This window comes from Haemaphysalis longicornis, unplaced genomic scaffold (genome assembly GCF_048455015.1).
Source record: "Haemaphysalis longicornis isolate Haplotype H1 unplaced genomic scaffold, Haemaphysalis longicornis Haplotype H1 scaffold_4, whole genome shotgun sequence".
Lineage (NCBI taxonomy): Eukaryota > Metazoa > Arthropoda > Arachnida > Ixodida > Ixodidae > Haemaphysalis > Haemaphysalis longicornis.
The window spans coordinates 217855397-217872967 of record NW_027526361.1 but is presented as its reverse complement, the minus strand read 5'-3'; the positions used below and the strand labels follow the sequence as shown (position 1 = coordinate 217872967).

The 17571-nt window shown below is 43.1% G+C and overlaps 1 protein-coding gene across 1 annotated transcript in view; it reads left to right on the top strand.

Annotated features, from left to right (window-relative positions):
- The window catches only part of LOC144178065 (uncharacterized), a 139424-nt gene that overhangs the window by 520 nt on the left and 121333 nt on the right, over positions 1-17571 (top strand). The gene's annotated exons all lie outside the window — the stretch shown is intronic.

Below are 17571 nucleotides of genomic sequence, written 5' to 3'. Positions count from 1 at the left end.
AATAAGTAAACAAAAGCCCCAGCGTCACCATTTTTGTATCTGATTATCTTTGTTTATCAGGTGGAATCTACGTGCTTTGATTTGCGTAAACTTTGTTGAGCTATTGGTTTTTTCGTAACTCGGCAAATACAGCAACTTCTCCCCTTGACTGCTTCCTGTATTACTTCCCTCAGGGGAGGAGTATATACTGGTATAACAAGATAGTTAACAAAATAAATACTTAAACAGGCTGTGCTTCTATGCCATGCCCTGAATGTGATTGTGAAGTAACAGTGAACAACAAAAATTTGGTCCTTAATTAACTCGACAGAATTCTCGATGCCACCGTATAAGAATTATGCAACTAGAGGTTTTTAATCCAACTTATAGTCTGCATAACTGCACATCTCCGCGTATATTACCTTATCAACAACAAATAACTTGAAATACTGGCGTCCATAATTTCTGCATTATTCGCCGCAGCGTGCTGACGAGTTGCGGCATTCTATGTTATGGGAGACATTTTCAAATTGTTGTCCCTACGAAAGCCCTTAAAATCCCTACTTGTTGGCTGATAGTTTGTAAGTATTCAACTTGTACAGTCCGATTGCACCGGATTTCTAATGTGCCCTACCGGTGGGAGCTGCACCTGCCTCTCCATACATCTTTAAGGAATTTCGAAAATTCGCTGCTGTTGCCGATGCTCACTGCGCACATAGCTCTATCCAGGATCTATTACCTGTCGAACGAGTGTCCCACGTCCTTGCGTATACGCATCACTGTGTCTTTCTTTATTTCAAAGTGGCAATTTGCCCTGATTTTTTGGACTACTCACTCTGTCAGATAAAAATCATCGTCGTTATTTATCACGAAAGCAGGGTGCTCACAATCTCTATTTGGAACTTCCCTCAACATTGTGACGCGACCTTCTCTCCCAATCGACCATATTATGCGTTTGGGAACCGGCTTTTCTGTTCTAGCTCGGCATGCCAACCTCGGGACCCTAACTTAACCATGCGGCCTTCTTACACAGTGTAAGGCCTTATTCGGGAAGGCGTAACTGCTGCTCGCAGCATCAGTTGCAATCATCCTCTGCTATTCATTTAAGCCCGGTAACCTAGAGTTATCTTTGCACTTTTTGCGTCGTGGAGGGCATTTGGTGGTGCTATCTTTTTCCACTGCTCCTCTTTCACTGATGCCACTGAGGCGATGAACTTGAAGTGGTATTTGGCTTTCCTGTGAAAACATCCGGTTTGGGGACCCCGCTCTATCCCGCATCCCCAAATTCAAGTCATTCTGCGCCTAGCAATTTTCCAACCACCTTCTTTCCGTTGGATCGTCCAATTTTGACATTCCGCTCGTTTTGAAAGCCATGCATTGAGAAGGGATGTGTACGTTAAGCTCGAAATCACTCTTGTTTGAATTTCTCTTCTGTATACGGCTGGTCAGTAATGAGCAGCGGCTGTCCTTTGGTCTGATTCTTGGAGTTCCCAGTATCCCTTTTCTTTTGGGTGACGAAAAATTATTGTCGGCACCGCATGCAGCACTTTTGTGGAAACAATACCGTAAGCTTGTAAACAGAATTATTTTTTCTAATCCTCTTGCGACTTCCCTTCAGTATCGTTTATCAGTACGTCGCAGCTCTTCCGGCTGTAAGCAAACACGGCATGGTGGTGGACAGAACCACTTTACTTGCTGTTTAGTAATAACCAGCTTGTGTATGTACAGTTAATAAACAAAAGAAAGTGTGCAGCCACAGCTGCGCCTCCAAGTGCTGCTGCAAGCGCAGGTATTTTTTTCTCTGGCCTGGTTGCGCGCAGGGCATACGGCTTATACACCATGAGGTTCTAAAAAACATTGTGTGGAAGAAAGCAATGGTGCTCTTAAGGAATTCTTTTATTATCCGGGGATTTATTGCAACAAATGTTTTGAAGTAAAGAGTGTATTCTATCAGATTGCAAAAATTGGCGTACGTTATTGCATTCTATATCAAATAGTGTCGATGATGTTTTTGGTTCAAGATAGCACTGTCCTTGTCTGGAGACAAAGCTGAAGGACTTTTTTCCGACGTTTCCTAACAATAAAACTTCGTCCCAGTGGAAACTCGTGGACATTTACCCTGAATTGGCTATCAATATCACCGATCTTGTTTAGGCTATATTTGTAGTAGACAAATGCAGTATGACTAAGTTATATAGCATCTTTCACGCCACATATGCAGGATATCTGGCGTCAGCGTCCTTCCTATAGTTTGCTTCATAGTTGCGCCGCTTTGACAGTATGGGTGAATAGTACTCCGATTGAGAAACATTTAGTATTGACTTTGTTAGGTTTGTCACATCCGCAGTTGTAAAAATTACTTTATTCTTGCAACACATGTACTGACAACATCGTAAAAAATGTCCTTGATCAGAACTCCACCAATCGTTGTCTTCTTCTTTTGATTTATCTTCGAACAAAACAATGGTGAATAAACGAACTCCTTCGCCTGTTGTTTCGTCTGTCATGCTTTGTGCAGGCCATTTTGCATACGCCATTTTGAGAAGTACATTAGGGAGTTGAATATAGCGTTTTAGCTGTGGCGTTAACGTTTGTGCGCAGCAATCGCAAACGATAGCGCCTCGTTACGCAATGGTTAGCACGCCCGCTAACGCTATGGGCGCGCTAAAGTGGTGCTTTCCGCTATACTAAAACTCAATTTTTAAACCAGTCTTGAATTGCGTTCTAGTACACTGCTTGGACTAGCCTAAAACACATTTTACTACATTTCTTCGCCGAGTTAAGTTGCTTACTTCGCCAAGTTTCCTTTTCGTAATATACCTAACACACAGTGAGGTTGCAAATGCTCTCACAATATACTATCGCAAATACATCGACTTCTAAAAGAAGGACACGATAGAAGATAGGGCTAAAACCCTCTCTTTTACGCAGGTACACTCTGAAAATGCTTGGTTCAACTATTTCCTGGAGCTCTATATACTTGCCAAATGCACGTATTTGGGAAAAACGCTCGAGAATGAGGGACCTGGTATATTTTCAAATATCCGAGATTTTAAGGAAAATGTACAGCGGTGTAAAATGGCTGAAACTCACCTTCTGTTTGTGGGACCTCGATTAACTTTACGCCACAATTTTCATTTAACTAACCCGTATCAAACTTACGAGTTTCATGCCATTCATGACCCATCCCATTCTTAAATATAGGTTTTAAGAGCACTGAAAAGGCACGGCTTTCTCGCTGTCCGCGCTGGCTTCGTTAGTTGTGTTATAAAACGGGTCTTAAACTGACTTAGTGAAGAACAGCCTGAGGCGTTTACCCGCTAAGGCGACCGTAAAGCCCCACAGAGTTTAATCATGGTAATAAAAACAGAACTTTGAAAACGGCCGCAAAACTGCGTCGCCCCTAGACACATTTGGGCCCCATTTAAAATACCGCCACTGTGGATATCTCGACGGCTGTTCACAACGCCAACAGTGGCTCAAGTCTAACGTGACAAGACTTCTCGTTTTGACCTGTCGTATTGTGGCTTTCATAGTTCCATTACTTATCGCGATATTGTGTTACTACAAAAGCCTGAGGTAATAAGAGCATACAATCAACGGCCATATCAGCCTTCTCTAGTGCGGGAAGCTTTGCACAAACGTTCCATTTGTTATAAAGCGAAATAGCAAAGTGTCCCATTCGGCATAAAGCCGTCGTTATTGTCAGGTCAAGACAATTGGCCGCGGCTCTCAAGAGCAAACGAATACAAAACCGCAGTGTTGATACAATGGGATTTACTTCCGAGTGTCCCCAGCAGTGGCCTGGCGCGTTTCCGTTGGGCGATCTTCGCACATCGTCAACAGAAGAAATGATGTTGTTATTGATGATCTTGTTAATGCCCTAAAAGTTTTTGAAACGTACACACAAGCGGAAACTGGCCAGGGCCAACTCACTTGTTGAAATTCGTGAGGACCTCAAAATACTAATCTATTTCCTGAAAGACAGAGGCTGTAAAATGAAACTTCGCTATGATGAAAACCCATTTTTTTATTATTTCATGCAAATCAGCAATTGAAGCGACCTGAGGCACAAAGGAAATATTTAGTGCAATTGTATATATCTCTTTCTGCATACCCCAATCTCGTTGCGCAAAATACACAACCTAAATGGTGCCGGTAACGTTGTTGACGTTGTCGTTCTTTTCTTCCGGGCACACATCCACTTAAGGAACTAGCCAGCTATCGGGAGCTATCAGGTGCTAATATGCCCGCTCCACAAAATTCATTTAACTATGAACTGGAACGGTAAAAGTTCTCGAGTTGTGCGTGCCGTGTGACACCTGAACGTGTTGTCACGGAAGTAGAAGAAAATAAGCAGGTCAAATTATTTTCCGCCAAAAGAGAAAGAAACAAAAGACGTGAAAAAACTTCACCACCCCCTTCATCAACAAAGTTTATGCAGCGCGAAAAATATCTGACATCGAAACTTCGTCACAAAAGGCGATAAAAGTGCGTGAAACTTTCCCTGAAACGGCACCCAAGCGATCGTCAAAGCTTCAAAGACCCAAATCGTAAAGGAAGAACGACCCCATGGGGTGATTTTTTGGGCTCTAATTAAACATGTCTTCGATTATCCAAATGTATACCGGTAGTTGTTCACGAACTAAAAGTATAATATTGTACTCGCTATTCATGATTGGCGCGTGTGCTGTCTTATCTAGAACAGTTCGTTTTTCGCGGTTTTCTAGAAACCGTCCTGACACCGTGGAAGTCCAGTTTCACAAGCGCGCCTTGGGTCGAGAGAGCTTATCGGAGCTTTTCGTTCGACCATTCGATCTATGGGGATATGCATTAATTTTTTGACAGCATGCCATCGGTCCCACAAGGCAAGCTTCCGCTTTAAAAAGCGCGATATATATGCAGAAATGCAGAAGTTGTTAGTTATTTACAAGCTTTCGCCCGCAAGGCCCGTAAGTGCACCGACGGATTTTTTAAATTTCACTACCCAGCAAGCCTCTTTGTTTCGACCGCGGTGTAGAAGCAGCCGAAATTACGACCGCGTCATGGTGACTTTCTGGCTGGTTCAAGAAGTCTGCTCAAAAATATTCCTATTTCTGCCCAGAAGTTTACGGTAAATATTGCTGACTGGATTTCGGACCTGAACTAATTTATTTTGTTATACAGTTTGCTTCGAAAAGAAGAGACCTTGGCATAAACTGGAGCTCACGTTTGCTAAAATCGGCCCTACAAAAAAAAACGCAAAATTTTGTGTGTACCTGCAACCAAAAACAAAATGAAAGCGGTGTGAGCTCCGCAAGAGGGTGTTATCGAAAACAGGGGAAGTGCACAAAGCAAGAAAATGAAACTCGGAGTAAAGCACTTGGCGCGCTAAAGAAAAAAATCCCATGAAAGACGTATTGGATTTAAAATTTGGTGAGATTTTCTATATAGCACCTGTAAAAAAAATGCGATTATTTTTGACCAGCTTGTAGCAAGTCCCCATGCTACAACAGTTGGAGATTACTTGGGCTGTGGAAAATTGTTCAAGGGAATGGGACAACCTTCATACTGAATAGCTAACTTTTCCGAAGCCTCTGTGATCACACCAGATAACCACCTTTTGATTTTTTTCTCTTAAAATCATATTCCTGCTGAGTGGATAGAGTGGGACAACATGTTTAGAAGTAGCTCATAATCAGTAAACTAAAACTGAAGTGCTGAATAAATTGATTCAATTGGTATTAGAAAACTGAATCAATTAGTACAGAGGGTGGTGTCACGGAATTTGGTGATCGCCTAAAGTGCCCACAATGCATGTACGGATTTGGAGTATGTGCAGATGCGGTATGTGCAGTACAAAATCACAGCCTTCAAGACCGACATGGCTGTGTGACACGTGCAGTGTTCCCTTGTGCCTGCAGAGAAACAAGGACTGTTTTGCGGCCTCCCACCGAAAGTGACTTGTACACACTTCTTGCCTCATATTTCTCAACTAAACGTGAATTTTTTGTTTTCAAAAAATCAGTTTCTAACAATAGAGAACTGTTGCCTTCCCGAAAAAAAGTTCTTTGTATGCAATAGTAAAGACAAGCTGAAGCCCAGCACTGTCTTTTACGCAAATATGTTTTCAAGGTGCGCACTAGCAGAATAATTGCGTCCCAAAACCCGGATTGTTTTTCCCTCGCACCTCTTGAAGGAACCCTGGGCACGCATCTAGTAAATAGTACGAAGTATGCAAAAAGAAAAAATACCACTTGGGTGGTTTCGTATTTAAATAAAGCCAGCCACAGTAGCCTTTTGTCCGCCAATTCTCTTGTTAAGGATTTAGGACCGGTATTTCTTGTAAAAACCTAAACTGGGAAGTTTAGCGTTGCGTCCTTTCCTTGTGGGGTACAAAAAACTGCAGATGTCGTAAAAAAATGCAAAAAAAATTGTCATTCCGCGCATTACTGATTTGCTAAAGATTAATACAGAAGCAGAAGTAACTTTATCGTAATGCACTTTCTTGAAGATTTGGTAGTTCAACCTACCGTATTCACTGCTTGAAAATAGACAGGAAGTCGGTCCTAATTGACATTCAGTAGGCTGCGCAACTGAAAACTTCATACGGCGCCTAAAACTGTGATGAGATCATACTTGTTTGTAATGTTTAATATGATATCTGTGTTTTATAAGTGTCAGTGTTTTGTCGTTTTATACCTAATACAAACATGTCGCGTCTTTAAGCCTGGGTTGTGCAGGTTGAACGTGCTAACTAATGACAGAAATCAGCACTCAAGATATTCCAGCATGTACTCATTCCTGACGTTTGCTGCGGGGGAGACAACTTGTGTAAGCCTACTTTTCTGGTTTCAGAATAGTGCAAGTTTGCCGAAAGATCTTCGAACTTGGACTGTGGTTTATGCATTTTATTCATTTTTATAATACGCTAAATAATGTTTAGAACTCACCTTACGTTCCTTTAGGCTAAAAGCTGCTTTACACGAAGGAGCTGTTCCTGGGCCATCCGGAGTGGAAAGCGCGACGGTTACGGCGTGATTTAGACCACCATGCGGTAAAAGGTGGTTGCCGTTTTATCCGCAGCCTTTGGCGGCCGCATTTGGATTTTCGCGGCGTCACCGTCGTCGTAACCGAGCGAACGATAGGAAGACCGACGAGCGAAAAACGTAAAGGAGGAAAGTTTCGCGAAATTTTGACGGAAGGGTGGTTCGCCATGGCGTCGCGAGCGCTCACCGAAAGTGTGCGGTGGGTGAGGGGCAGTATACTGTGCCCGCACGAGATGCTCGTCGCGCGACGCTTGCGAAACCGTGAGCGCATGCGTTAGACGATGGTGTGGTTTCGCTTCCTAAGACGAGGGTCGCGGTCCCTTTCTGCGACGCACTTCACGCCGCCGACGCAGAGGTTCACCATACCTGCCACCGAGAGAACCCACGAGTCAGTCCTGCCTTAGCGCACGGCAGCACAAAGGACTGAGCACTAAACTGCGGGTGGGGCAAGCGGTCGTGTGCTTCGTCAGCCGCTGCATCTAAACGAGCTGGTAGAGCTGAGGCTGAGCACCGCCGACGCCAGAACCTAGAGTGAGGGCTGAACAATGAGCGAGGCAACCGGTGTTTGTGCTTCGTCAACCACTGGAAAGAAAAGTTTTCGGTAACCCTACAAATATGTCGATCTAGAACTTTTTGCCTCAAAGTATTTTGCACAGTCAGAACAGCTAAACAGCAGTTCCCAAACATTGCAATAAGGAGTGTCGTAATCGCCACCTAATTCCTTTCCTGCATAATTGAAAGGACATCTGGCTCCTCTGGGAATCTAGGCAGTGACGCTAATCTCAGCCTTAGCAAATGAGCAACCAAATTGGATGTCGCCGAGTCATGGTAGTTGAAAATGGGTTAAATGTGCTTCGCTTTAGGTGAAACGTTCAAATAATTCGTTTTGTCGTACACAAGTAAGGACCCTTGCCCAGAATAATTATAGTACAGGATAGACCCAATATTTAGATAAATGCGCCAGAACAGGGTTCAGACACCATAGTGTACTAGCGCCGTAATTTATTGCGAATCAGGCCGAACTAGCGACTTATGTATGCTTTGAACCGGAGCTCAAATAGCCCATTCAAGGATAAAAACAACTAAAGTAAAGCTACGCAATATGTCTTCAGGTAATGGTGAGACGGCAAATGCCCAAAGAAGTGGCGAAAAACGGCAAGAAATATCAGCCATCGCAGCCTTTGATCTTCAGTTATAAATTTGTCCGGTTACCGTTTCTTAACTTCAAAGAGCAGCGACCGTAAGGGAGTCCACTCGACAAGCGAACTCCGAACGAAAATGACTTCTTTTTTGTATACGGTGAGGAGACCTAAATACTCACGGTGCCCGTATCCGTAACCTGTGCCCGTATTTTGCAACTTAAAGCAAGAAGTTCAAATATTGGCAGTAATAACTTCGAATCTGCGAAATGAAACGAAGTTCAAAATTGACACAGCGCCGTGTTTGTCGAAAAACGCACGCGGTGTATTTATAATAGCGTTCTGACAGAGAAACCACATAATGAAATAAAGTTGATGCCTGCCAGCGGTATATGTTTGGTATAAACATATTTTCCCGGAGTACATATTATTGAACGACTAGCAGGCCGAATACATTCGTTGGAAAGTTGTGTGATATTCATCAAAATTCCTTCAAAGGTTCATCTTTAATTCTGATGTGTTTATTACCTATGAAGTGTGTTAATGCATTGCCACATCTTGCTTTTCGTATCGCCGTGCATACGGAAGTACTAGTAGAAAAATATGCTGTGCTAGAAACTTGCTGAGACCAAAAAAGTGTGCGCCCTTTCAGCTAACGACGACGATGTTGAACGCGGAGCTTTCTCGTAACGGATTCATTGGTTGTCATCTAAATTCCATGCACCCCTCTCGAAATTCAAACCGTTCGACCACATCAAAATGGAGTAACCGGAAAGACGCCGGCTCCATAATGCGGGAGACCCAGATTCGATTCCGGCCACGGAAGCGTTTTTTTTTTCTTTCACTTCGCTGAAAATTATTCATATCGTCAGAGGAAGGTGGCTTTCCCGCAGGGCCTTCTCGCGTTACAGACGCCCTAAGTGAAAACACTTAAGATTCGCTTTACAATGCCGAGGTCGTACGGCGACCTTCATTTTTCGGTTCTCAAAGGCGAGTGCAGCCATCGGGTAGCGCAGCGCCCAATATTCAAATAGCGTTGGCTGTTGCCCATAGAGGCACTTAGACTTAGACGCCTAAGCATGGTAATCCGAAACTCCTTGCGCAGTAGGTGTTTGCTGGTGAGCTGCTGTTTTAATAGCATCGGTCCTAGTGAGACTGCCCGCAAATTGTCATTTTTCAAGTTTATACACTCAGCAACCTCTAACAAAAAGTCCCAGGAAACCTAAGCACGCAAAGATTCGGAATGCGAATGCGCTGGTGTGTAGTTGAACGCGTGTGACACTTTGACAACGCCGGCGCAACCCCGGGTTTTGCCTCTCAATGGGAAGCTCGGTACATTACCAATATGAAATGCCTGACGAGTTTTGTCTATTTGCGCGGCCAATGTTGGTGGAACGAAGACATGGATTTTTTTTAGCCGGGTGTTAGGTCGACGGATTTCGGAACCCAGGTTGTACGAAGCGGCTTTGAACATGCGTTGCGGTAACCGTGTTCTCAAATACGCCAACTCATGTGTTTAAGCCGACTATTTAACGGCACCGGCTGTCATGTCCCTCCGATTATACAGTGTTGGATTTGAGGTTGAAGACGTCGGAACGGTTGACTTCCCGTTAAAACAAACCTTTTAATTGCGGTTCTTTTCAAAAGGAACTTGATAAAAAAATGGCCATACGTTACGTTAAAAATTCATACCTTGAAATATCTGCAGCTTGTGTTCGCTAATACGGATTTTAAGCCGCCCGAGTTCAACGTCAAGTGATTACCGTCGGTATCGAATACTGTTTTTTAATCCTTAGAAGATACTCAGTAGCCCCAAATATTCCAAATTGACCCTGGTAAAGCTGATGGTGTCCAGAAACTTCACCGTTGATGGAACTTCAAAATGAGATGTGAACTTCGGAGGTACGCATCAGCGATGAGGCAAGGTTGGAGGTTAGTGTATGCCACCTACTTTACAAACTAAAAAAAGCTTGTTGCTATTGTTTGTGTGGCAAGCTCCTTGCAGGATTCAGCCCTTCCACCCGCTTAGTTTAATTCGTTTCGTAGGAAGGCTATGAGCAAGATTGCAACTCTTGCCCTCAGAGCTTCATTGCGGCTAATGCACTCTTCTAGTCAGCCAAGGTCACTACGTAGAAAGCAGGCAGCACTTGCCTGTCTTCCTTGGAGCCCATAGAAGCGAAAAAGCCGTCTAAGAATTTAGGCAGACAAGAAATAACCTCTTTGTCTTACGTGGAGATATGCTCTTCACTCCGGTGTGTAGCACGAATCAATTGTTGCTAGTGTTGCCTAAGAGGTTTCAGTGCATGCGTGTCAGTTATTCTATTTGTTGTAAACCGTAAAGTTCCGAACTAATGCCCACCCAAAGTACAGAGCTATCAATTGAAAAATACGGGATGAGCGATCTTTCGGGTGTGGTGCAAAAACTAAAAAAAAAAAGCCTCTGCCCCGCCTATATAAAAAAAAACAGACAGGGGAACTTTCGGCTGAAGTGCGGGAAGGACAAATGAGAGGCCGCACCTAGACATGAATAGATGATTCGCTTTTATTTTGTTCCCTCATCGGCGCGAAAACTATTGATTTTAGGGGTTGCGCGATCCTTGGGGTCTTTTTGTAAATTGAATATTTGGCCCCTAAAGAGGGTGGGCGATGTTTCGGGGTTGGGCGTTCGCTCGGGACTTTACAGTATGTATGCGTAAGGTGGTATATCCTAGGAATTTTGAGTTCGTTCCCTGGCGGCAAATCTTTTCACAAATACGTGTTAGGTGCTGCATCCTAGAGGTTTTCAGCTGCTTCCTGGGCGCAAACTTTTGAAAAACTTTTTCATAAACGAATTTTGGTGTTGACAATAAATAAATCCGGACACAATACTCAGGCCGCATTACTGATCCCATATTGTGTCTCGATTGAACCAGTGTCAGCACTGCAGTACATTTCGATTTTTGGCAGTCTCTCCATTTTACACGCAACCCAGTGTGAAGGTAAGGCCATGCTAAAAGACAACATGCAAGCTCGGTTCGCTGTAGCCCCTCTGGCATAATATCGACCAGGTACATCAGTACGAGCGTCGTCTCGAACGGGCGTGTGCAACGTCAATGCTGCGGAATACGGTTACCGACAGGTCATGGGGGCAATGGAGATTGATCCAGAGGGCGACACTATCACCTCGCTTTCTTCAGTGAAGGAAGGGACCTAAATAGGGCAAGAAGATGCTATAGCTCTCGCCTTGATAGCGACGCAGGCCACGGTCACCATTTCAGACTCCCGGGAAGCCTCACTCTACTCCGCACAAGGAAGGGTCTCCTTCATCATATCCAAGATAGCGTGTCAGGCTTCTCATACCCTTCCAAGCCCCGCTCGGCTGATATGGACCCCGGCGCATTCTTCCCCTTTGCGAAACGAAGTAGCACACGGGCAGCTCAAGGCTCCTGCTTCCGGGTCACCGCCAACTCGCCGCCTCAGACGCGGAGGGGGTATATGGGAATTGACAGGTTGGTCACATATAGAGAGATCACTAACCAGTACCGCATGACTTGCCAGGAGCTGCCTGCCGCGCATCCAACCCTCAATCGCTAACAATCCGTAAGTTCGCGCAGAACGCAAACCCTTTCTCACGTCCGTTTGGTGCCACAGATACTTTCCAGAAATGTACACAGAGAGATTTAAGTTTTTCGGTGCGCTGGCTCCAATCCTTATCCGCACAGTGAGAGCGTGTCCAGAGAAACCCCAGTCCCGTAGTACAGAACCATCATTCATATGTATCGGGCAACAGGGGGACACGCTTCTCAACACTTATCCGTAAGCTCAGGAAGCAGTCATCCAGCTAGTGAAGGACGGCGCCAGGGACCAAGGGTTCTTGACAAACATCTAGCAGGGCGAGTGCGCTGTCGCCCTGTGATAGCTCACCCGTTTTTCATTTGGAAACAGCGTTTCCATTGACACACATTTAGACACCAATTTGACAATTCTTTGCCTGCGCACAATGGGTACACGTGGTACTGTTTCACATCTCCGTCTTGTTGTAACCGTGTCTTGTAACATTTGAAGCTTAAGGCGAATTCCGCTCCTTAAGCAACCAACTTTGTGCGGCAGAAGTTTAATAAACTTGGGGGTTCTGCTAAACAAGTCAACTTATTTATTAATTTTTATTTATTTATTTATTTATTTATTTATTTATTTATTTATTTATTTATTTATTTATTTATTTATTTATTTATTTATTTATTTTGTTTATTTTTTATTTTTTTATTTCCACCTCATAGCCCTACTTACATTACATAAGGTGGATGCATCAGTGTACTTGCAGTAGCATCCGTAAAAAAGCGTGTCAAACAACAATACTAATAACAAAGTGACCAATGTTCAATAACTGTATACACCTTGCGATGATTTGGCAGCGCTGGTGAGAAAATGGTCTTCGGGACAAGTACCGATACCTGAGTCGACAAGTACCGATACCTGAGCGGTACTTTAAAAAGGAAAGAAATTGAGAAATTCCGTGAAGCTGAATGTTTTCGGAAGCATTAGACGAACGTTTAAAATTGGTGCGAAGTTCTATACGGTGTCCCGGTTTAGTTGGTGAATCTCGAACTGCTGTCATTCTCTTAAAAAATACACGTTAAAGATTGACAGTTTCTCTTAGTTCTACACTCCAGGCGTTTCCTCTGTATATTGAGCGACTTTGCGACTAAATCCCTTGATGTCGGCTTTCATGAGAAAATAATCGGCGAAAGAGCAGTACGCAGTCTTTGACTTCCGCCATAAAAATCCGCTTTTTTTTATTGCAGAGGAACGGCTAGTTGGGGGAGTTTGCTGAGAGTGACCCTTGTTTAAAACAGATCGTAGGAGATATGACACATTCGATGTGCATCTTTGCCGTTTGAATTGCGTTCTAGCGTGGAGAGATAAAAAAGTGATTTGTCGAAAACGCCTGTTCCGCGATACTAAAACGAGTTTTTTTGTGTGTATTCACATGTTGTAGCCATGTTTCCCGGGACCAAAGAAAATTAGAATTGCCCTATGGTGTTGTCAATAGAGGTGTGTAGCGTGTTAGCTCGCGATATTGTGTGAATTACTTAACCGCCTGTGTTGTATACCGCTTTGGGTACTTTATTAAATGTGCATGATGTACAACTGAAATTTTGTCAAGCCCTGTGATGTCTTCTCTCAAGCAGTGTATTATTCCAAAACCAGACCCCCGCGTCCACCTTTTCAGCGTTGCCATGTACTACAAATGTGAATTGCCCCTATATTCTCTTTGTCTCTCATTTTTTTTCAAGCTGTCTATCAGACACTGATAAGTTCCCAACTGCCGTGTGTAGTATACTATTGCGTATGATGACGTATACATCAAAGAATGGTATACCCTCCAACAAACTTAATACCTTGCAGTGCCTTTAACGTTCAAAATGAATAAAATATTCAAAATTACATTGAAAGCTCGTAAATGAAGCTCGAAATATTCCATCTCTAGCAATTGAGGATATAAAATTTGCAAAAAGCTCGAAATGTTTCTTACAAAGTGACTTCAGAAAGAACTTTCTTCATATCTCTAATTGGCTCCAAAAATCCGCTCAAAGGAATATAGGTGATGAGGACGCACAACATTCAACGGAGATACTAATCTTGCGAGCGGGCTCACACTCGTCTCTATTAGGAGTGAGGAAAAAGCTCGCCAACTGGGGCATAGGTCATATGCATTAGCGTGCGTGTGTGTAGGCTATTGCGGCAATAAAGGACGGGAAAACGAGCTTGTAAACAGCATTATTAGATGCCCTACCTGCTCTAGTGCCGAAAAAAAGAGATTAAATGGTTGCCGGGGGGGCACGAGAGTCATGGGGACAAACATGAAACTCTGTGTCGCTAATGGGAGACGCATAATGGTTGTTGCACTGCCGTGTGCACAGTCAAAATGCGGTTTTATACAAGCAAGCTTTTTGACGTTATTGAGCTTTGCATAGCGAAGTGCTAACGCGTCATCTGGACCGGCTTGGTGATCCCGGAAAGAGCCGAATCTGGCATGTTAGATTTAACTCGTCTGTATTTGGGACTTCTTTTCTGTTCAATTTATCAATACAACGGTCAAGTTCAGTGACTCAAAACCAAAACGCCGCGATTAGGAGCCGATCGCCTTGCTGAGTGAGCCAGAAAGCTGGGCCTCGCAAGAGCGTGCCGTGAGAACTAAATGGTGCAACCCCTGGTTGACATATGTTTCACGTCGGGAATTTATGATTCAGACTATCCTTAGGAGCCAATGGAGGATGGACTGTCTGAAGCGTTGCGTTGACAGACTGAACACACTGGTCTGCTTCTAATTGGGGTAGCTATGTGTTTATTGCAAAGAATGCCTAAAAACTGTGCATGAAAGAAACCGCAGAATTAGGTCCAAATGGCAATCATCCAAACACATATGGTGCCTGTTTTTGACATATGGTTCTGACAAGCCATACGAAGGCGTGTGTTCGAGTATGGTAAAGGAAAAGAGATCCTAAATGTTTTTACATTTATAGATAAACTGGCCATGAATAGATATAAAAACGAAATCTCGCATCGCTATAGAGTGATAAACTCCAGACAATTTTTAGCAATGTACGCGCTTTAGAAGCGTTAGCTTCAGTTACACTTTTTTATACCCCAGTTAAACCCCTGTTAAGAACCATATATTTGAAACTATACGGCAAAATGTGAGAATTTTAATTTACACGGGTTCTGGTATCTTTGAGCACCGAAGAAGTTTCAAAATTCTGCCATGTAGTTATGATGCAGGCACTTTTAACAAGGGCCACATATAGTTTGCTATCACATAGTCGGAATATCAATTTTACCAATTGTTGCCCCTGATACTGTATGCATTTCATTATATGCTAGAAATGTACTTTCATGCACGCGTGTGCAAGTGCGCACCAAAAACTATTAGAAGTTGGTTAGTATTCCGCTACAGAAGATTTATGCTTGATGTGCAAGAGGCGCCGCAAAGCAATGCTAAAAAACCTGCTTGGATTTGCGTTGTAAGAACGCCCTATTTTTCTAATGGCAATAGCAATAGCAATTGTAACCAGACAAATGTACAGATAGCTTAACTCCTTCGTTACCGCGGGAAATTGACCAATTGTGAGGGGTCTAACACTAATTTTTTTCTGTGCTATACATATTGGTTAGGCACACATTGCAGTGACATAAAGTGCAGACGATTCCACGCGCTTTCCAACGACACCAGGTTTAATAATGTTTTCATTAATAATGATTGCGAAAAAAATTACCAAATTCGAAATTTTTGTCCAGGCGTCGAAGAAAATAAAAAAATAGAAAGTTGTGTATAATAAACCACAAGCAGTTGAAAAAATTAATAATATACATGTTGTAGGTAAACATTTCAAACACACGTCCTAGAAAAACGACTGCGTTCCGCGGTACAATTTCTCAGATACAAAAGAAAATGTCAGCATGCGTGGTGCCCGTGCTTTGAGGTGAAGCCCAATTTTTATTTCATATTGTGCTATTTTGGATGGTTCTCTGAACGCAATCTCGTGGTTTTACATCATTAAAAACCCCAATTAGCCTTCACGTCATGTATAAAAGCCTTGTCAATGATTGTGACCAACACAATATTGAAGGCGAGCAAGCTATGCGAAAACTCCGCTTGGAGTTGAAAACCAAACTCTGTGATGGATCTGTGTTAACGTTCTGATCATCGCTTATCAGTCAGAACTTTACGTTGCGGTTTATTATCATGTTCTGACTCGATGTGGTAGCCCTGCGTGCTGGAATAAAGTACGATGCGCTAGAATCGTGCCCAGGAAGCTTTCACCAAGCCGCCATCGTGGTACGAAGTGAATTCAGCCTTGCAAGCCTACTACATTGCCGCGCTACCTAACAATTTTGAAAAGAAACAATTACAAGGCTGTTGGAGACTGTCAGAATAAACAGCTTTACTAAAAAGCGACACTAGACTTCCGGAAATACCCTCAGACAAAACCGAAACTGGCCGGTGAGCAGCTGGCGGTGTTCAAGGCCGATTTGTAGCGTTCTCCTCGTCTGAACTGATATCCCCCGACTCGGTGTTATCTTTAGACTTTCACCTGAAGCTGTAATGGCAGACGTAAGGCGTGGGTTAAGTGGAACCACGAGCGGCACGCTTGTTTCGAGGCACAGTAGTGGGCAACGGAGGCGCCATGGCCAATGAGCGTGTATGTTGGTAACTGCATAGTAGCGCCAAATATGCATTTCGCAATGCAAAACCGAAACCGAAACTGTTGGAAACTGGCTGAAAATGCCAGGCACACTTGCTAGGCATGCGTGAAACCAACAGAAATAAGCTTTGGCAGAATAAAGCTATCCTTTCTCCTAAACAAAGATCTCTAGTGAATAGCTAGTGTCATTTTCAAGTAATTATCACCTCTCAATGCTGTAGGATTATAAAGCTGACAACATTATTGGGCACCTAATTGACTTGCCAGGGGCCTTTTGACAAAAAACAATTATGGTAATGCACCCTAACAACGAGCGGCGTGCGTTTGTGTCAAGTGCAGCAGTCACGCCCCCTTCCTCAAAAACACACGCACCTCAGCTTGCAAAAAACGCTGTCAAAAATCTGAATATCGCCGCAGGGGGAAAATTTAAACTGATTCTAAGTGCAGTGCCTAGACTAACCACTGGCGGCGTTAGGTGTACGAGAAACGAGTACAACATGTCGAAATAGGCAATATAAATCATCGATCACCGGTGATGGATTTGAGAAGACGTGGTAACGAAAGAGTTAAGTTTAGTATTTGGGCCAGGTATAACAAAGTTTCCAGTTCATAAGGTGGCTACATCCTTAGCGAAAAGTGATACGCTTGAAATACATAAAAGTATATAATAATTGCGCTTAGCATTTGGTTTGTTTGTAGATGCAACTCAAATACAGCAAAATTGTATTTTGCACTTGGTACTAAATATTAAAAATACATTTTTTTTTTCAAATGTGGGGGAAATACAGTACATGCTAACACTGTCCAAGTACTTTCATAAAGTACAGAAATGTACCCATGTACGCATAAGATATTCAGAATATATTGAAAATGATTTTTGTTTTCATGAAATGAACAGGGGGGAGTTAATGCGCAATAAATAGCATAAAAGCTCACTAGCCTTAATACATTTTGAGCAATGGTGTTATAATACCTTGCATAAATGCTGAAGCATAGCAATATGCTACAAATGTATTTGGAACATATGTCAAATCTGTTTTGTATTTGTGCGATCAACACGGTAGAGGTACGCCATAATTACAGCAAAATACCTTATAAAATTTCCTTCTAATTTTATAAAAAACACTTTGCCGAAATTTATTTGGAGTTCACCGCAGGTGATGATTTCGGCAGGTTGAGTCTTAAGGTACACGTGAAGGCCATCTAGAATTCACCTCACACTGGGTTTAGAACGACTAA